The sequence below is a fragment of the Halichoerus grypus genome, chromosome 5 (assembly GCF_964656455.1).
Source record: "Halichoerus grypus chromosome 5, mHalGry1.hap1.1, whole genome shotgun sequence".
NCBI lineage: Eukaryota > Metazoa > Chordata > Mammalia > Carnivora > Phocidae > Halichoerus > Halichoerus grypus.
The window spans coordinates 70385788-70408546 of NC_135716.1; the positions used below are offsets into that span (position 1 = coordinate 70385788).

The window sequence follows — 22759 nt, forward strand, 5'->3', positions numbered from 1 at the left end:
CTTGGGGAATCTCCAAGTACCCTGTTCTCTTTTCCAGGGAAACTAGTTTTCTTTTCTTTAGCTCTCAGTCTGTGGCCTCCCCATCAGCTTCCTTTCTCTGAGCATGCAGCTTAATCTTCCCACAGGCCTTGGGCAAACAATTAAACACCAGAGTCAACAGGGCAGATCTAGCTCACTGATGTGCTTTGTTGGTCAATAAAGTGCCGACCACCTTGTTATCAATTGCCCACAATTACAAATGTGAATATTTCATATAAAAATCTAGAGCCCATGTTCACAATTAGAAACTCAGACTGGTGATTTCATGGTTATCATTCTTGCATATGGAGTTTGCACAGCCTACACAACCCTCCTTACTGCCCTGACAGGATCAGTCAGTTCTCTTTTTCATCTAATCCCTGAAGATAATCAGTGTATCTTCAGTTCTAAAGCCACTCTGAGTGAATGAAGCTCAGACTGTTAGGATATAAAGCCCCTCCCTAGTCTCTCGAGAAAATATCTCTTATTTTTTTCTAATGAGCTTGCAACTAAGAAAATATAAGCACATTTATTTTCTCATTCAGGTTATTCTGCCATATTAACTTCTTAGTGGAATCCTTCTGCAATGATCATGTTCTGTCATCTCAACCACTGATGCTTATACAATAAACTAGAGTGATGAAGTTGTTACTTACAACACCCCAGTGAGCAAGCATTACATCCCATAGGTCAGAAGAGCTGTCCATCAAGTTGGCTGTGCATTGTCCTCAGAAGACTGACTAGACAGGCATCTGCTCCAAGAGGTAAGATGCTAATGTGATTAATTGGATTCAAATAGAATTCATCATTACTCAGGCAAAGCTGAAATGTCCATATTACTGAGGGAATATTTTTCGTACAGTAATCTCATAACAGGTTCTAAATTGACCACACTATCTCCAGTAGATCTTGAAAATACACTTGAAATACGTTTTCTGATAGGGAACTTATATTTACAATTCAGTAATTGGCGAGAAGGAAAAATAATTGAGAGGAATGAAGCAAGAATGAAGAAGCTTCAGTGGCGACAGCTCTTTGGTATGGGGTTCATGTCCTCTGTAAGGTCCACATGGCCTGTTTCCTATAGTAGAGTAACCGATACTTTGCTATATGAACGCTGGTTTCTCATGTCTTCCAGCTAATTATATTGAGCTCTTCTTGTTTTTGTCAAGTGATGCTTTGAAAGTGGAATCTTGGAAAATTGCAGTATAGATGTTTTAAAAGATAGTAAGTATATCATCATTAGCATTGACTTTATTCAAAGAAGTTGCAGGTTTCTCAACTCATTATGTTACAAAACAGCAACAAATTGAAATATGATCATTATGCCTGCCATGACTAATGATGTCTACATTGGTTGTTCTGAATTTATGGGAGTATGACAAACTCCCTGTAAATCAAAGAATTTTCTTCACCCCCACAATAACATAATTATAATTTTAGTATTCATTGATAGAGAAAATATATAATAATAAGGAGCCATTATTAATTCATTAATATTTGAGATTTTTGTAATTTGTAATTAGGTGTTACCTCATTGGTCAAATAATGTTTGAAAATAAGTCATCAGACACTGTTTGGTGTACATATACACTTTTAGAACTCTCGCAGTAATTTTGTGACATCCTCCCTTTCACCAGGAGTCCCTAAATCATAAATTGGTAGCCAATGACTTACACAAAGCATACTTCGAGAGTTGAACTGTGTAAATGAGTCTTATTACCCAAATCAGAGTATGTGTGTGTGTGGGTGTAACCCTATTACACGATGCCCAACTCTGGAAGAACCCTTCAAGAAGCTAGCCATTACTTGTCAGTTTTGAGCAAATTTGGCAAATTGTCAGTAATCCACCAAAGCTCTCTTCTTGACATATTTCCAATCTGAACAGATTGTGAGTAGAGTTGCTTTAATTCAGCCTGTCACAGGGCTCACTAATGTAAATCAAAGAGATGCACAGCCTGAGATCACACGTGGGGGAAAAAATGACGTACTTTATAAAGGCATGCTGCCTCCAAAATCTATCATATCATTTGTTTTACAGACCTACCACCACCATTACAATCCAGAGGTACTAAAAGCAGGAAACTAACACACAAAAAAATGTCACTGTTTCTATTAGTGTCAAAAGTACATTTATAAAAGTTTCTTGTCAGATCAAGGAGAAGCAGTGGTTGGGTTTTTTTTTAAGAGATTCCTGCCAAACAAACTAATTAACACCCAAAACATCTCTATGTATGTACTTTACTCTCTGATTTTTAGCTGAGGTATTTTTTCTCCTTTTTAAAAAATTGACATATAGTTGACATATTTTGTTACATCAGTTTCAGGTGTACAACATCGTGATTCGACAAGTCTATGTCATGCTATGCTCACCACAAATGTAGCTACCATCTGTCACCATACAGAACTATGATAGTTACATTGACTATATTCCCTGTGCTGTATACCATGACTTATTCATTCCGTAACTGGAAGCCTGTACCTCCCACTCCCCTTCACCCGTTTTGCCCCTCCCTCCACCCTCCTCTCCTCTGGCAATCACCAGTTCATTTTCTGTATTTATGGGTCTGTTTCTGCCTTTTGTATTTGTTGTTCATTTGTTTTGTTAGCTGACATCTTATAATGTTAGTATTTTAAAAATAATTTTATCCTCTTTATTGCAGATTTATAACTTCTCTTCTTAGTTTGGAATTATTAGATTGTGGATCTAGACCTGGGGTAAAAACTTTTAGTAACACACAGAAAGTATCTGGGTTTATTTTATTTTTTAAAGATTTTATTTATTTATTTGACAGAGAGCGAGAGAGCACAAGTAGGAGAAGCAGCAGAAGGAGAGGGAGTAGCAGGCTCCCCACTGAGCAGGGAGCCTGATGGGCGGGGCTTGATCCCAGGATCTCAGGATCGTGACCTGAGCCAAAGGCAGACGCTTAACTGACTGAGCCACCCAGGCACCCCAGTATCTGGGTTTTTAAAAAATTGTTAAGAATACTACTTTATTGTGCACAGCTATTTGATAATTAGATTTATTTTCATTTACATTAAAAATCAGTAGTTGGGTGTAGATTTCAATACACACATAGATTTGCATAACAACAACCACAAACAGGACTGGACAAGTTCCATCACCCCATAAAACTTCATTGTGCTTTCCTCTTGTGGTCAAACCCTCTTGCACCCCAATGCTGGCAACTACTAATCTATTTTCAGTTTCTACAGCTTTTACCTCTCCAGAATGTTATATAAATGGAATCCTACAGGAAGCAAAACTTTCAAGATTGGATTTTTTTCATCTGGCATATGCATTTAACATCCATTCATGTTGTTGCAGGTAGCAGTAGGTCATTCTTTTTCATTGCTAAATAGTATTCCGTTGCATTGATGTACCACATTTATCCGTTCACCCACTGAAGTGCTTTTTGGTTGTTTCTATTTCTAGTGATTATGAATAAGATGCTATAAATATTCACACATAAGATTTAGTGTGAAGATTAATTTTTATTTCTCTAGAGTAATTACCTAGGAATGAGATTGCTATATGCTATGGTAGCATGTTTAACATCCTATGAAACTGCCAAACTGTTTTGCACAGTGACGATAGCATTTTGCAAACTGATAAGCAAAGAATGAGAGTTTCTGCTGCTCTGCATCCTTGCCATCATGTGGTATTGTCACATTTTATTTTTCATTCCCATTTTAGTAAGTGTAGAGTGGTATCTCCTTGTGGTTCTGATTTGCTTTTCCGTAATTGCTAATGATGGTGATCATCTTTGATGTGCTTATTTTCCCTTTGAATAGTTTCTTTGATGAAGAGTCTGTTCTAACTTTTGCCCATTTTTAAAGTGGGTTCTTTGCTTCCTTCTTGTTGCGTTTTCAGAGCATTTTTAATATATTATGGATGGAAGTCCTTTGTCAAATATAAATTTTTTATTTTTTATTTTATTTTATTTTTTTCAGATGAATACACTTCGTTTATCGAGGGCAACAAACCAAAACAAAACCCCCAAACCCCAAACATGTAAAAACCCAGGGTGCTAGAAATACAAACTCAATTCATTCAAAATCAAGCTCATCCAGACTCTGGTCACAAACCCTAGTGAGGTGCATGTGAGCACCAAATAGGAGAGAGGGGGACAGGAGTTGAGACCAAGAGAAAGGGTGGGAAGGGGGCTCCCACAGGCCCCCTAGGGATCACCCTCACAGTGGTACCTCCACCTTTCCAGTGAAGACCTACTAGACCCTAACCTTTTGACCCCCACCCCATCCCTGGCCAGGGCTTTGAAGGCCAGTCCCAAATGGTTCTGCCCTCCCTTGCTCCATCTTCATTTGCTCAGGCTTCCAGCCTCACTCTTCTCTTCCTTCATACTCTTCTCTGTGATTAGTAGCAGGTTAGGGTTCTGTGTGAGCTGTGGCGAGGCTGGGGGTTAGGGGAGGCAAGGTGGAGTCGGGGTGAAGAGAGGAGAAGAAGAGCTGTGCAAGGATCCCTCTTTTCATGGGATCCCAAACTGTACAACCAGCTCCTCTTTTGCATCCACTCAGATCTGAGAAAGTACACTGTGGCATAAGCAGCTATCCTGGAGACATGCTGTAAGTTGGAGAGGGGGATGGACTTGCTGGCCAGCACTTGGTGGGGCTGGCTGGTGAGAGATGGCAGCGGGGGCAGCTTCTTCCAGTAGATCAGGCTGCTGCTCAGCACAGCCGAGCGGGTGCTGTACTGCCTTGCGCAGTCCATGTACTCATGCTGCTCCATGCCCTGGGAGTCTGCAGCTGCAGACACACCAGTGATGTTGCTGGCTGTCTTAGCAAAGCTGGAGGAGAGCAGGGCCTGCTCATCTGTGTGAGTGGGAGGCAGGCTGTGGTAGTTGGGCTCACTCCATTGAGAGCTTTGGTGGGGGTCTGCTAGGGTCCAGCAGCAGCTTCTGTTCCTCTCAGTCCTGGTTCAAGTCCTTGTTCTGGCTGCTGTAGCAGCACCCATGGCCAGGGTGGGGCCGGGCACTGAGGACCTGCCGAGGAGGAACAATGTCTGTGGGGAGCCCTTCTGGTCACATGACCCGTGGCTACATCCAGCAAGCAGTCACTTAACTCAAATATATTATTTTTTAAAATTATTTATTTATTTGAGAGAAAGAGAGAGAGTTGGGGGGAGGGCCAAAAGGAGAGGGAGAGAAACAGACTCCCAGCTGAGTGGGGAGCCCAATTCCCGGCTCAATTTCAAGACCTGGAGGTCATGACCTGAGTGGAAACTAAGAGTCCAACACTAAACCAACTAAGCCATCTGAGCACTCCATCAAATATATAATTTTTGCAAATACTTTTTCCCAGTTGGTGAGAGGGTTGGCTCTTGGTTTTCATAACAATGCCTTTAGCAAAGAAAAATTATTTTAATTTTAATGAAATCCAATTTGTCCTTTTTTACTTTTATGGAATTAGGTATTATTTTTATGAATTTTTGACTATCCTAAATTTCCAAAGATTTTTCTCCCAGATGTTTTATGAATTTTATATATCTTTTACATTTAAGTCAATCACCAGTTGTGACTAAATTTTTATATACACTGTGAAGTATAAGTCTATGTTCAATTTTTGCATCTGAATATCCAACTGTGACTGCACCATTTGTTGAAAAAACTTTCATATCTCCATTGATTTGCCCTTGAATTTGCTTTGTTAAAAAATATCAGTTGATCATATTTGTATAGGTCTATTTCTAAAATTTCTGTTCTCTTCTTTCATCAAGGTGACTTTATTTTTAATCAACATCACCCCCTTGATTACTGGAACTTTATGGTAACTTTTAAATTTTGGTTGTGGGAGTCCCCCCATCTTTTTCTTTTTCCATTTGCTTTGAGTATTCTAGTGTTCTTTCTTTTTTTTTTTTTTTTTTGCCTTTTCATATAAATCATGGAGTCAGCTTATCTATATATATAAATCTCCTACCAGAATTTTGATTTGGAATGTATTGTCTATACTTAAATTGAGGAGATATTAACTATATTGATTATCCCAATAATGAACACAGTATTCTCTCCATTTATTTAGGTCTTCTTTGACGTTTTTAATCAATGTTTTGCACTATATAAATCCCATACATATTTTGTTAGATTTATATGTATTTTTTTTGTTGGTTTGTTTTTTGAAGGAGGGACTATTGTAAAAGGTGCTTTTTCAAGGTTAGGTTTACAATTGTTGTTAGTTTATAGATATACAGTTGATTTTTGTAATTTGACTTTGTACCTTGCAACTTTTCTAACCTCCCTTACTAGTTCAAATAGGCTTCTTTTTGTAGATTTGATGGGGTTTATTGCATAGACAATCATGTTGCTTGCAAATAGGAATAACTTCATTTCTAATTTGTATGGCAGTTATTTCTTTTCCTTACTTTATTTCATTGGCTAAAACTTCTAGTAAAATGTTAAATAAGAGTGGTGAAAATGGACATTCTTGACTTTTTTCCTGATTCTGAGGGGAAAGAATTCAGTTTTTCAAAAGGAAGCCTAATGCTACCTGTAGATTTTTTGTAGATGTCCTTATTCAGACTGACAATGTCTCCTGTCATTCCTAGTTTGCTAACAGTTTGTATAATGAACTGATAATGACTTTTGCCTGATATGTTTTCTACATCTATTGATATGTTCATGTACTTTTTCTGTTAGGTCTTAAGCAGATTGGTAGAAGATGTAAAGAATCTCTTAAATGCACTTCGCAAATGTCAATTCTCTGTAAAATCTGATGGTAGAAAGCCAAAAACAATTCAACAAATATATTTCTATGTAGTTAAGATAATTAGGTTCATATGTGTAAGTCTTCTCATTATCAATTTAATAGATATTTGGCACAGACTATCTATGATAGTTCTAATCTTCTGGACTATAGGCCAAATCTTATCCAAAATGTTTTTGTCTTGGTCTATAAAATATTTCTTAAAAGTTCACTTAGAGTCTGGTATTTAAGCTTCAGAAGATTTCATTTCCTTTTCTGGATTTCTAGTTTCCCTTGGAAGATTTCACAAAACTAGACCTCATTGCTTTATGGCACCATCAGCTGGAGTTGAGTAGCAACTATCCCTGTTTTACAAAGGTGATAAAAGTCTCTATTTTACTATAGTACCCAGAATTCCCTGAACTGTTTTGCTCATTTATGTTATCTGTCTCACAGCTATAGGCTATGGAATTTGCAATTGCTGACTAGAAAACTGGGTAGAAACTGGTTAATTTGTATGTTTTTAATGAAAAATGAGTAGACTCTACAAAGTGAGATACTATTTTGTGCAATAGAATGTCTATTTTTTAAAAAAATGAATATATGTGGGTACCTGGGTAGCTCAGTCGTTAAGCATCTGCCTTCAGCTCAGGTCATGCTCCCAGGGTCCTGGGATCGAGTCCCACATCAGGCTCCCTGCTCGGCAGGAAGCCTGCTTCTCCCTCTCCCTCTCCCCCTGCTTGTGTTCCTGCTCTTGCTATCTCTCTCTCTGTCAAATAAATAAATAAAATCTTTAAAAAAAAATGAATATATGCTATTGAAATTAACAATTCTAAATATTTTGGGAGAGAGTAGAAATTGACATGGGCAGTTGGTGTTATTATGGCCATGTGTATCAAAAATCTTAAAAATATCTTTGAACAATTAGTTCTATTTCTTGAGATTTACCTTAGGGAGATGATTATAGACATATGTAAAATTTTATTAATGATTAAATTAATGACTATCACTGGGACCTAGAAAAAAATGGGGAAATGATGTTATCAGGCTAGCAAAATATCAATGACATAAAATCCTCCTACAAATTCCAGCCATTTTCAAATGCCCAGGAAATGGCCTTTATCACATTGCCAAAGCCTTGATATAAAATAAAACAAAAAATAAAACCTCTTGACCATGCATATTCCTTGAGTAAAACCAAACAATAGGCATAGATGGACACAAAGAAGATGCAAAAACTGCTTCCCATCAGATCACTCTCTGCCCCATGATTCAGGTCATAGGGTCTGTGCTATCCAGGAAACTCAGCACCTGCCCTCTTTGAATGGAATCTATATAGGGAATTAGCAAGAACTGAGGCCCTTTTGTTTCTACCTTCAAACCTATTCCGAGACAATAAATACAGAAGAAAACATGGTTGAATGCATATTTTCAAAAGAAAAAGCATAATGTGCATAACTGGAGATAGGACAAGCCTGGTGAGGAGTGCAGGCCTGTGGTTATACATCCATTATGTGCAAATTTCTGTAGTGGAGAACTCTATATCCTACCTCTCAAGAATAAGGGAAGATCCATAACACCAGAGCCAAAGAACCCAATGAAGTCCAACAGACCCAATCTGGATAAATGTCAGCTGCATACAAGAAATTAAGTTGGGGTTATAGTCATCAACTTCAATTCTGTGTCTAGTTTTGAGAAGGCCAGTTGGAACAATCCTTAAATCTTGTCTTTCAGAAAACCTCAGGCCCAGCTTCCTTTTTAGTCAAAGAAAACTAATCCAAACAGAAAAAGGTAACAGCATGGGGACTATAAAAAATTCTGAACCAGAAAGTAACAGAAAAGCATAGCCTTGAATATTCAAAAGAGCATAATTTTAGAAGTAATTTGCATAACATTTATGTTCAATAATTTTTTTTAATTAACAAAAGTGTTTAGGCCTTTGGAGGTTGTTTTCAAGTTTTTCACATTAGAGATCATTTCTAAATGCTGACATTTCAATCTTGGTTTACTCTTTGACCCAAGAATTGAATAAAGGAAAATTCCTTTTTGTTAGATTATTGTGGCCTTTATTTATTTGTTATTATGTGTTTTTGTTGTTTGTACTGCATTGTGGTCAGATTTGGAGTCTCTAAAATATCTATTTCCTTTTGTCATTTAAACTTTTTTTATGTACTACTACCTGATTCTTTTTCTAAATAATATACAGTTATTTGAAAAACATGCCTTTTTTGCTTAAAAGAAACCAAGTGATAGTGCATTATTTAATCCTCTATATTCATTTTAATGTTTCTACTTATGTCAGTAGTAGTGTATCATACTACAAACACATGAAAATTTCTTACTGTTACTTAATATTCAATCTTTCTGCATCATCTTAATAGTATATCTCCCAGAATTTAATTTCAGCAAATATATGTTGATCACTGATATGCTTGTCTTACCCATTTGACTTTAATGCCTTGTGTTTATTATACTTTCTTATATTTGCCTTCATTTACTTTTCTTATTTTATAATATTGACCAAGTTTTTGTTTACTTTTCATTTCAATGATATGTTACCAGTCATTATTTTTAATTTTATTACATATTTGAACATGTATTTTTCTGAAGTCATAGATAAACATTACGTAAATTCTTTCCCCAAATAAAACAAACCTGTGCTTGTGCCTTTTTTATTTGAAAAATTTAGGTATTTGCCGTATTTCTTCTCTCTTATCCTCTTTCTTTTTTTCCTTCTAAAACTCCTACTATACTTGTCTTAAATATCTTTTTTCTTATTCTTTCTTAGATTTTATCACATAATAGTCATCTCTGTGTTTGCCAATGTTTTTTGAGAGAATTAATTGTTTCTAGTTTATCTAATTACAAATGCAATTTCCATCCTGTTTTTTAAAATTTCTACAATCGTGCTTTTTTAGTTCCAAGAGAATACTCTTTCTTTTTAGGATATTCAGAGCAGCTTGATATATATTTTTTACTTAAATTTTTTTCTTGTCACGTTATTAAGGTTTAATTTACATATAAAATTCACCCTTTAAAAATACATAGTTTGACCAATAACCACCACTACCATCAAGATATTGAATGTTTCCATCACACCAAAAAGTTCCTTCATATCTACGTGCTGTCAAGTCTCTTCCCTCACCAGTTGGCGGGGGCAACCACCAACCCAATTTCTCTCCTCACAGACTGGAGTTCCCAAAATGTCATATAAATTGAGTCAGACAGTATGTAGGCTTTTGTGAAAGGCTTCTTTCCCCTCATATAATGCTTTGAAGAATTATCCATGTTGTTGCATGTGTCAGAAGTTCAGGCCATTTATTGCTGAGTAGTATTCCATTGTATGGAGATACCACAATTTTTTTAATCCATTCACAGGTTATAGGACATCATTTAGAATTTTGTCTAGATTTTGACTATTATCTGTAAAGCTGCTGGTCATGTACTGGTGTTTGTATAAACATAAGTTTTCATTTATCTTGACTAAATTTCTAGGGAGGGATTGCTGGGTTCCGTAGTAAGTATATGACCAACTTTATAAGAAACATGGCTGTAGTATTTTGCATTCCTACTGGAAATATAACTGATTTTGTGTTGCTCTACATATTCATTAGCACTTGCATTGTCAGGGTTTTGTTTTGTTTTTGTTTCATTTTTAGCCATTGCAGTGGATGGTGAGTAATATGTCCTTTTGTTTATAATTCATGTTTTAACAATAACTAATAAACAATGTTAAGCATCTTTTCATGTGTATGTGTGCTATTCATGAAACTACTTTGGTGATGTGTCCTCATGAAAGTCTAATATAAGGTAAGATCAATCCTTCCATCCCATTTGTTGAAAACACTATCTTTTTCATATTGAATAGCCATTGCCCCTTTGTAAAAATCAATTGATAATATTTCTATAGGTCTATTAGTGGATTCTTCATTCTGTTACATTGTTTTAACTATCCTACTCAAAAGCTTACTGTTGTGATTACTATAGTTTTCTTTGGGCCATACTTTCCGGTTTCTTTGTATGCCTTATGATTTTTCATTGAAAACTAGATATTTAAATATTATTATGTGTTAACTCTGGAAATCAGGTTTTCCCCATCCCCCTGGGTTTGCCATTCTTGCTCGTTGAAGGCCGTTATTTGTTTGTTTCATTGTTTTTCCATTACATTCGTTTATTTCAATGGTTTTCCGAACCATCTTTGCAGACTTTTCTCCTACTTGTGTGTAGTCACTGTATTCTTTCCCCCTTTCGCTTGTTTTCAGCTAATGTTTTGACAGAGATTTCCTCGAAAGCTAGGAGCTACAACACACACATGCGCGTGTGCACACACACACATGCATACAAAGAAACACAAGGAAACAAACAAAAACAAAAAAAGTCTCCCAGTCTTTGCAGATTGGCTTTGAGCTGGAACACCATTTTAACACTTAGCCCAGACATTTATAATTCCAACTCAGTCTTTACTTCCTTTTTGCACTGACCCAAGAGATCAGCCAGAAGTGAAAGCTTGTGGTCTTCTCACATCCTTTCTGAGCAAGTGTCTTGCCCTGTACCGGTGTGTGGCATACACAGGGAATGAATACCTTCATTTCCCAAAGAAACTCTTTCCCCAGCTTTTCTTTCTCTCTTTGGCTGATCTACTGTATTTTTAAAAATTTGGTGTTTTATATTTTATTCATGCTTCAAGTTCTCTGAAATTCTTGAATCTGTGGTTTGTTGTCTTTCTTAATTTTGAAAATTTCTTAGCCATTTCCTCTTCAAGTATCTTTCTCTTTTCTTTCTGGGATTTCAATTACACCTATGTTAGACCACTTTATATTTTCCCATGGCTCTTGTGCTGTCTGTTCTAGTTTTTTACTCTTCATCTTTTTGTATTTTAGTAAAGATAATTTCTATTAAAATGAGATTATTTTAAAAGACATATGGTTCTAGGAATCCTTTGAAAGTAGAAGCCAAGGAAGGCACCTGGGTGGCTCAGTTGGTTAAGTGTCTGTCTTTCGCTCAGGTTATGGTCTTGGCTCAGGTCATGATCCCAGAGCTCTGGGATTGAGCCCCGCGTCAGGCTCCTGCTCAGCAGGGAGTCTGCTACTCCCTCTGCCCCTCCCACTGCTCATGCTTTCTCTCTCTCAAATAAATAAATAAAATCTTTAAAAAAAAATAAAGTAGAAGCCATGGAAGAAGGATCACCATATGAATCCTAATTTTAGGAACCACCGCCACAGAATCAATGTAACAATGCAGGGAGGAAGAAGCAAAAAAATGCCTCAACAACTCTCTCCTCTAGCCCTCCAATCTTCTGTCAGTACCTGCTGGTGGCTAAATCCAACTAAAGCCTTATGCAAAAGATGACTGAGTAATGTATGCTACAGATCATGCTCCAGGGATACGGAGCACCACAGAAAAGGATAAGCAGTAGATGGAGGAGAGAATAGAAATTGCCATCATTCTTGTCAATCTGAAGATACAAAATAATGTATCATCATAGTTTAATTTTTAATACTTCTGTTATGCAGGAGGTTGACATCCTATATGTATATGGTCGTATTTACTTACTTTCCTGAGGCTGTTATTTGCCAAGATTTTCTTTGTAGCTGAAACAATGTTCTATTTTTATAAAAATATCTATGATTACTTAGAAAAAATATTGTAATATCTACTTTCACATAAAAATGGGTAGAAGCAGATATGAATATAGATAAAAAAAGAGGGATACACACACACACATTTTTCTAAGTTTGTTGTGGCAAATTACCACATACTTCGTGGCTTAGAGCAACTGAAATTTATTCTCTTGTCATTGCCAATAACCGTTGACATTCCTTGGCTTATAGCTTCATCACAGAGTATCTGCCTTCATCTTCACATGGCCTTATGCTCTGTGTGTTTTTCTAAATAAAGTAACATTAGCAGAGATTTGGTATGAATATCTTTTGGGAACCATTTTTCAGCCTGTCATTTATCATATATACATCTCAAACAGGCCCACCTTAATAATTATGCTATTCAGTTCTTTTATTCCTACCCATATTTTTATCTACTTGATGTATCATAGCATGAGGTAGGTGAATTAAAATCATGTATTTTAATATTTTGCAATTTGTCCTTGAATCTCCTGTAATTTCTGCCTTATGGATATTGCCACTAAGTTATTTGGTGTAGAAAAATGTATAATTATATCTTCATTATGGATTCCACATGTCATTGTTATAAAATGTCCTTCTTATGATTTTTATATAGTGTTCAAATTTCTTATAGTGATATTGTGACTCCCTGCATTATTATTTGAATTTATCTGTTTTATCATTGCCCCATCTTTAATTTTCAAATATTTTGAATCACTTTGTTTTAGATTTAGTTTTTTGACATACAGCATATAATTTTATATTCTGGGCAATTGAAAAAGTTTTCAAGAGGTGAGTGTGAGTTTCATTTATTTATGTAACAGGTAGATTTTATCATAATTATAATATTTTATGTTATATATTTTTTATTTTTTTTTTCAAGTATCAGGCACCTCTCACATAACCTCATATCTTTAAACTCACCTGCCTCTTGCTCTAGCTGCTGCTGTACCTAGGCACAAGCCCATGTGCCTTAGCCCATCTCCAACACTGCACCACTTGCCCGTTACTGCAAAGTTTCACTGCTAATTCCACCATGGGACCTTGCTGGAAACTTATGTGTCAGAAACCTAGAGCCATTTGGTTTCTGTTGATTTTTTAAAAAATATTTCTTAGCATTCACAGTTGTATTGTTAAATATAATTTACCTGGTGTCTTTTTACCTGTGCAACTACTAAAGCTGAGGAAATTATTACATGTGTACCACCTCTCACCTTCTTTTCCATTTTCCTTCATATCTATTTTTAAGGAACTCTTTTCAAAGAAGTCAAAATTTAATATGCCTACTTCCTGTTTTGTCACCATAATCTTCCCTTTCGTTTTGGTCTTGCTTCTACATTTAAGTAGAGTCATTGTTCACAGCCAAGCCCCTCTCTGTAATGTTCAGTCATCTTTACTTTGGCTGAAGGTTGTCCTCAGTAGATTCCCCAAAAGGGGATCAAGAAATGTATTTCTCATGTGTGAATGTTTACAAGTGTATACAGCTTTTACATTTGCATTACAGATTTCATGTTATATAAAATTCTTGAGTCCCTCTTTCCCCTGGGGATTGTGTATGTTTTGCTCTAATATATTTCTGTGAAAGTCTTCATATATATATTTTTCCTTATAAGTCATTTATTCTTTTTGCTTAAATGCTTAAATAATTCACTTAAAATTTCTGATAGCTAGAAATTTTTCCCCTAAAAAGTTTTTTTTTTTTCAAATTTAAGAAACTTTTCTTCAATTGTATGTTCTGTGGGTCTGTTATATTACATCTCCTTTGTTATCCTGTTTCTATAATTATCTCTCTAACTCAGATTAAGGTTTTAGTCATTTCTATTTTATTTTTCCAGGCTTTCCCATTTCTATTCTCTATAGTCCTAAATCTGTATTCTACAGTGATTTTTTTTGGTCTGAGTTCTTTCTATGCTCATCCATGTTTCTTTATGTTTAAGTTTTCCCCACCACATATTTCCTGACCTCTTCCAGTTAGCATTTCATTTCTGCCAATTATTCCACTATTTCCTCTTTGAGCTCTTGTAAATTTTATTTATACTTTCGCTTCATAGAGGCAGTTGACTCACTAAGGGTTTTTGTATTGTTGTTGTTGTTGTTGTTGTTTTAATTCATTGAAAAAATATTAGGTCACAATTTTCTTCTTTGTGACATTTTTTCTGGTATTTTTCTTCTGCTCTCCAGCTTCTCGATTCATTTGAATATGTCCTGTGCTGTTTTATTTTTGATTCCCCATCTTTGAAGAAGAAGAGTTATTTCTGAACCACCTATTTATAGGAGTTTCTGGGGAAAAGGTCTATGGTTGTGTTTCATGCTGGCAGCAATTTTCCTTAAGATGAAGGATTTGGTGCATGAATCCTTTAAACTTTCCCTTTTCCCTATCCAGCGGATATATGAAGCTGTAGATTTGTCTGCATAACAAAGTCTCCTTATCCCCTGCGTCACATAAATTGGCTGCTTCCAGAAAATGTGGCTTACCTGTGTTGGAGTTCCCATACATCCTCACCTCCCCTCCTTTTCAGTCCTGAAATTGATCCAGAGAAGCTTCCTCCTAGGGTCTGCAACTTCAACTCTTTTCTTCTGTGGTAAACACACTTTGTTCAGTGTTTTATAGGCTAAACCAAAATTTATCATTTAAATGTAGACAAGTTTTGATTAATCGAAATTCAAGTGGATGCCAGCACTATCGAGCTGGAAGGTTCTGCTTTGGATCTACCAAGTGCTCCCCATCCTCATTATCCACCAACAAAAGAAACAATACAGCAGTGGAGGGCCAACGAAGGCCACCCTTCAAATCACTGCAGTGTGAACTGCTTAGATGGTGTGAATAATATTTCATTGTGATCCAATCTTCAAATTTTCACCATCTTCCTTCTTCTGTTCAAACTGTTGAGATGTGAGACATAGGACAGAATTAAAAGGCCAGATATTTTCAGTCCTTTGATGAGTAAATGCAGATGAGCTTGTCCACTCTTTATCTTGGTTCACTGTTGTAATACAGAAGGAGAGGCGAAAATATCAACTTGACTGTTGTGAAATCATCAAAAAGGCATGGCATCTCTGGCTGTTTATTTTTTTCTCCCATCACGGTGTAGGAAAATTTCTGTAAATATTATGTTCTAGTAAAATAAAATATGTTATTCTAATATAGAGAATTGGGTGGATTAATGTGTCCTATTCAAGAGGAGGTTAGTGATATGGCATTCTTTAAAAAATGTATAGAAAATTGTGAAGTTAATTTTACTTGTTTAATTGTAAATGGCAAAGGAATAGCAGTCGAATTATAAATGTTCCAATAGGAATAAATGAATTTTTAAGAAATTGTTAAAAAGATGTAATAAATGAATTTATTTGAACCCAACAAATTTTGATAGTTAAAAAGAGAAATTTATAATTATAATCACATGCTTCTTCACTGCTGTTTCAGAAACTTGAAAGAAAGTAAAAAATCAAAGAGAACATAGTGTTAGGGCTAATGACAGTGAAGCAGAATTCAATTGTAATTCTCTATATCACAATTTACACTTAGTAAGACAAAAACTATATTATTTATAATAGCATTTAACCCATAAATTATATGGAAATCAATCTAACAAAAGCTGTGAACTCTACTGAAACACATAAAACTTCATTATGACACACTTACAACAAATAAGTGGAGAAATATCACATTTCTGGATGTAAGGCAAAAAACGTTATAAATATACCAAATCTCCATCAAATTTATTTCAATATTCAATGCCACCATTTTTTTCTCTGGTGGAATTTGACAAAGTAGTTTTTAAATTAAAATGGAAAAATAATAATAAAAATATTTTAAAGAAAAAGAAAATCAAGGTGAGAAGACTTAGTCTCAAGACATTCTGACATTTTTATTATGAAGTTCTAATCATATAGAGATTATGTAACAGAAGTAGGAATAGAAAATATGGCACAAAAGCATCAGAAAACCAAGAAAAAGGCATACATATATGGAATTTTGATATATGACAGAGGGACAAGGTAGATCAATGGAAAATGTGAATATTCCAATAAATGGCACTGAGGAATTGAGTGCCATTTGCAGAATTAAACTGGTTCCTGTCTCACACTTTACAAAAAATCTATTCCAGATAAGTTAAATTATGGAAAAAAAGTATGAAGCTTTTAGAAGATATTATAGAATTATATATTCAAGATCTCAAGATAGTAAATGATTTCTTAAACAAGACACAAATAACAATAGCAATAAAAGAAAATTGATAAATCTATGTAAGACAAATTGTCTTTTAATCAAAGACAGCAAAGGAGGAGTGCAAAAACCAACAGAATACAAGACATTTAAATAAAGGATTAGAATCAATATAATAAAACTCCTTCAAATGAAAAAAAGAGAAAGAAAACAATTGAAAATGCAGCTCTAAGAGGAAAAAGACCTTCACAAAAGTGGATTTCTAAATTGGCGAGAAGAATATGAAAAATAGGGTGCCTGGGTGGCTCAGTCGTTAAGCATCTGCCTTCGGCTCAGGTCATGATCCCAGGGTCCTGGGATCGAGTCCCACATCGGGCTCCCTCCTCGAGGGGAAGCCTGCTTCTCCCTCTCCCACTCCCGCTGCTTGTGTTCTTGCTCTCGCTATCTCTGTCTCTGTCAAATAAATAAATAAAATCTTAAAAAAAAAAAGAATATGAAAAATAGCTTAATGCTCTTGCTCATATCATTGCAAATTAAAATCATGATGAGAGTGCACACTTATCAACTGAAGTTGAAATAGCTGGCAATACCAAGTGTTGGTGAGAATATGGAACAATCCAGCTCTCCTCCACTATGGTGGTGATGTATACCGGTAGAACATTCTAGAAAATAGTCTGTGTCACAGAATGAAATTGAAAAATATACATATGTATAACCCAGAAAATTCACTTCTAGACATCTGTCCAAGGAGGCTTTCACATGTGCTTTGGAAAACATATCCATGAATGTCCATAGTATTACTGTCAACAAAAGTGAGCACAGTGAAATAAATAATAAATAGTGGTATAACCACACAGCATGGATCTCACCAACATAATTTTGAATAAAGAAACAAGATACAAGAAAGACCACATTATTCTATTAATACAAAATTCAAAAGCAGACAAATCTAAATTCTGTGGTTTATAGGTACATAATTATATGGTAAAATTATAAAGAAAAGCTAGGAACTGATTATCACAAAAGTTAAGACAGTGGCCCCTCTAGATAGGGAGGGGGTTATTTTAAACTTTGTAGCAGAAATCATTTTGGAGGAGGGACTTGAGGGCATTTGCTTGAGTGTGAGCAGTATACTATATCTTGTTCATTTTAGTTTATCGTTACTTTGTCCATATGTGTTTTATTTACCCTTTATAGTATATGTTTATATTTCATAAAAATGAAAAAGCAAAATATTCACAACCATTAAAAAGATATGTGGCTGGGTGGCTCAGTTGGTTAAGCGAAGGCCTTCTGCTCAGGTCCTGATCCCAGGGTCCTGGGATCCAGCCCCGTATTGGGCTCCCTGCTCAGTGGGGAGTCTGCTTCTCCTTCTGCTCCCCACCCCTGCTCGTGCTTGCTCTCTCTCTTTCTGTCTCTCAAATAAATAAATAAAATCTTAAAAAAAAAGAAAAGACATGTCATTGAGGACTAACCCTGAAGTTATATATGAATTTATGGAGCAAAATATAAATGTTATTTGGCTTCTCTTTAATGTCCCTTCAGTAAGTGAAGAGCTGGGCCAATTGCCAGGTTGCAAAAGTCAATACAGAAAAGATTTACTTGTCTCACACATAATCTTTAAATTCAAAATAATTCTAACCACAATCTCAAGAGACTTTGCCAGGGAGGTTGACAAACAGGTTCTAAAGTTTACTTGGAAACATCAAATTTTAAGTATAGCCGAAATCATTCTGAAAAGGAACAAATACATTTTGGTACTGAAAATGTTACTTCCATAAGGAACAACTTTTGTTACCTTTAAAATGAAGTCAGAGACACTTCAAGTCCTTTACAGCTCACAGAATGTGAGAGAATACTTTCATTTTCTTTCTTCAAAAGATCTCTGAAGCAGGAAAATATAAAACTTCCTTTAGCATCCCATGACTTTGAGTTTGGGAAGTTATTTTTGAGGCCTGAACTAAATTCCTTATCCTTAAGCTTGTGTCTTATTCTGTCACCATTCTTTGTGTTCTAAGGCTTCAATTTCTTAAAGACTCTTACTAAGTTTTCATTACTTTTTCCCCTCCCAATGGGAAAAAAATAGTGACTCCAAAACTTTCCCTTATTTTCATACCTCTGCCATTTTCCAAAATTTTCCTTCTTTTGATTGTGTTTCTCCCAAACCCGAGGGGGGCAGGAGGGCGGTGAGAGGGTGAAGAGTAGATAGAGGGCAGAGGATATACGGCAGGGGCAGAGGAAATTTGGTTTTGAGGAGGGTGTCCTCGCAATTACTGGTCCTGCAAGTTTGAACAGCATTATAAATAGGAAGGAGTGTTATAATAAACAATAATCTCATTTTCCAAGTTTGCTAAACTCAAGCCAATGGCATGTTTATAGAACATAATGTATGAGTAGCACTATATGATTTCCTGTTTGTTTTCACATACATTATTTCACTTTCTTCTCTCAATAGCTCTTTGAATTGATGACTGGTGTTTGACACCCATTGATGAGGGCACTCAAAGTGTTGACATGATTTGGCCAAGGTCACTAGAGCAGAGCAGAACAAGCTCTAAAACCATGTCTTCTTTTACCTGATACTCTTTCTTTTTCATATATTCAGGTATTCATTTTATATATCAAAGTTCCAGCATCATAGAATCATTTGGATAACCTCCTAGCATTTATGTGATGCATTACATTTTTAGGTCGAGTGATTTCTCTTGTGGAAGAGTGTACTTCCTGCTACCACATTTACTTTACATATACTGTATTTGTAGTAAATACAATAGTGCCCCCTCAAGCCCCCTCCCAAGATATCCACATCTTAATTCTTTCGAACCAGTGAATGTGTTACATTATATGGCAAGAGAAAATTAAAGGGGCAGATGGAATGACAGTTGCCAAACAACTGATTTTTTTTAAAGATTTTATTTATTTATTTGAGAAAGAGAGAGATAGTGACAGAAATAGCAAGAGAGAGCACAAGCGGGGAGGAGAGGGAGAAGCAGGCTCCCATTAAGTGGGGAGCCCAACGTGGAGCTCAATCCCAGGACCCTGAGATCATGACCTGAGCCGAAGGCAGATGCTTAACTGCCTGAGCCACCCAGGTGCCCCCAAACAACTGATCTTAAAATAAGATTACTCTGGATTATCCAGTGGGCTAAGGTAATCACAAAGGTCCTTTAAATGTGGAAGAAGTGGCAGAAAAGGCTGTGTCAACGTGATGTGATGTTAGACAGACCAAACCAGCCATTGCTTGCTTTGAAGATGGAAGGGGCCATGAGGCAAGGGAAGCAGGAAGCCTTAAAATATTGGAAAAGGCAAGAAAATGGATTCTCTCTGAGAAGTTTGTTTCCCGATACCAAATACATGGTGCCTTCACCAATCTCTATGGCATCAACACCAATTCCCCAATTGTCCAACATTAATTGGGTGTCCAACATTTCAATTCAATTCTCACACTAACTCCCAGAGTTAGCACAGATCCCACAGATTAAGGGCTCAGTTCCACAGGACCACCCCACTTCAGACACCAGCCACAAATGGAATGCCCAGGATGCTCACATTTCTGCCTGGCTAACTATAAATTCAGGTGTTACCCTTCAGGTTCAATAATTTGCTAGACCTACTCACAAAATTCAGGAAAATAGGTGACTTACTATGGCCACTTGATTATAAAGGATACAACTCAAGACCAGCCAAATGAAAGAGACGCATAGGACAAGTTATGAGGTAGGGGGACATGCAGAGCTTTTACTCTCCCAGAACCTTGATACGTTCACCAACCCAGAAACTCTCCAAGCTCCATAGTTTAGTGGTTTATAATGGAGATTTCATTACATAAGCATGCTTGGTTAAATCATTGGCCATTAGCAATTGAACTCAATCTCCAGCCCCTCACTCCTCCGTGGAGGTCAGGGGTGGGGTGGAGCCAAAAATCCCAACTCTTTTACCAGGGTTTGGTCTTTCTGGTGACCAGCCACCATCCTGAAGCTATTTAGGAATCCCTCACCCAAGAGTCATCTCATTAGCATACCAAAGACACTCATCACTCAAGAGATTCCACAGGTTTTAAAGGTCTGTGCCAGGAACCAGAGACTTAGTATTTTTTATTATACTCCCCTAGAACCTCCAAAAAAGAGCATAGCTTTGCCAACACACTTTGACTATAGCCCAATGAGACCCATTTTGGACTTCCGATCTCCAGACCAATTAGCCTTGTTTTAAGTCACTAAATTTGGGATGATTTGTTAGAGCAGCAATCAGAGACTAACACACCGTTTTATAAACATTTGCAAGAGATTATCACACTCCTGTAGTGAGGCAGAATTTCAAATATTAAAAACATGGGAAGAGCTTTGATTTTTGTTTAGTTTGTTTTTTAGTTGTTGTATTTATAAAAGATTTTCACAGTGAAATTTTTCCTCTTGTATAGCTGTTTATATCAACGCAATGCAAAGTGACAGCATACTGACATTTGAAGGAAAATACACTATTTTCAGATCAGATATCAGCTGTCAACTTGGATAGAGTGCATTGTTTTCTGATATTTTATAGCCCAGTTCACAAAAATTTTACATGCTTACAATTCAGTTCTGGTGTGAAAAATTTGTTGAAATATGTTGCATACAGAGTGCACAATAAGAACCATTATAGACACAGCCTGAATAGATTCTATTGGGTCTAAATGGGAATGGACAAATGTAAATATGAAATAAAAATGAGAGATTGAAAAATTACTCATTGAAGCCAATGAAATTTGTGAATAATTTACATCAGTAAGTATTCTCAAACTCACAAAATGAGTAAGTATTTTGATTGTGTGTTCACAATTCAAAATTCAGTGTACTTTTTTTTAGCTGGGGCTGAATTTATACAGTAACCAGGAAATCAGGAAACAAAATGTTAATTAAGCACTATTTCTGTTGATTGAATTAAAACATTGTGAATTAACTATGAGAATCTACAAACTGTAGCTATCTGGGAAGAAATCTTCTCAATATTAATATATATGTAGAGGCTGATTATCATGTCTGTTAAAACTTATTTTAAAGTACTTTTATATCACTTTCAAAGTGAAAATACATGCAAATACAAAGTATCAGATTATTGTTTTGATGAAAGGGAATTGATGAATTAGTTATTTCCTTTTCACTCTAAGGTAAATGGAGACGTAAAGAACTTACGTCCATACAGCAAGGTGTTAAGTTGTGATTTAAAAGAAAAAAATCAAATTAAAAAAATTAGAGTTCTTAATCTGATCTAAAGAACCATGGCTTTTGAAAGGGAATAAAATAATTAGGCTTAAATTATATTATTTTTCAAAGCAAACATGACTGTGAACCATCTCTTTTCTTGTTAAGCAAAATTTATTGTTTTTATTAATATTGCTATTATTATTTATATTTATGTAAAATAATTTCTGAATTATTAAAAATATACGATTAACATGTTTTTATTAAAAACGCTTTAGGATTTACATGGCTTTACCTATATTACCTTATTTAGTCTTCACAGTTATTATTTAACATAAAGGAGAAGAGTTTTTCTTTGTAATTTTTTTTTAAACTAGGAAATAAATGTCTGAGCTCTGATTTATTCTTTTCAATTTCAAATTCAGATGCTTAGCTCAGTGCCAGGTACATTGAGAATATCCAATAAATGGTTTTCTAACCTATCTTCACCTTACCATTTCTGTGGGGTCTTTTTCATAATAAATCAAAATAATGTCACCAATTATCTAATTAACAGATTCAAATTATGTTGAAACTTAACTCTAAGTTACGTAATATTAGTCAGGAACAGTTTCACAGTTTTGTTTTGTTTTTTAAGATTTTTATTTATTTATTTGACACAGAGAGACACAGCGAGAGAGGGAACACAACAGGGGGAGTGGGAGAGGGAGAAGCAGGCTTCCCTCTGAGCAGGGAGCCCGATGCGGGTCTCGATCCCAAGACCCTGGGATCATGACCTGAGCCAAAAGCAGATGCTTAATGACTGAGCCACCCAGGCGCCCTCACATTTTCTTTGATAAAGGCTTAGCAGGGCCTCAGGATATGGTTGGCATTTTGTGCCTTACATATGTGTCCCCCATGTCAGGGTGAAGGGGAGCTTGGCTTGGCAAGCAACGTCAGCCAGGAAGAAGAGCTGCTTTCTCCCATCCTCCCAGAAAGGGTGCCATTTTGCAATTTATAAAAGATATAAAGGCCCCATATGTGCGCTGGCTTAGGACAACAAAAATCTCTTGTTAACTTAATTTTTTTTTACCTTA

The 22759-nt window shown here is 35.9% G+C and overlaps 1 pseudogene; it reads right to left on the minus strand.

Moving 5' to 3' along the window:
• Positions 1–4469: 4469 nt before the first annotated feature.
• The window catches only part of LOC118522378 (ragulator complex protein LAMTOR1 pseudogene), a 30947-nt pseudogene continuing 12657 nt past the window's right edge, over positions 4470–22759 (minus strand).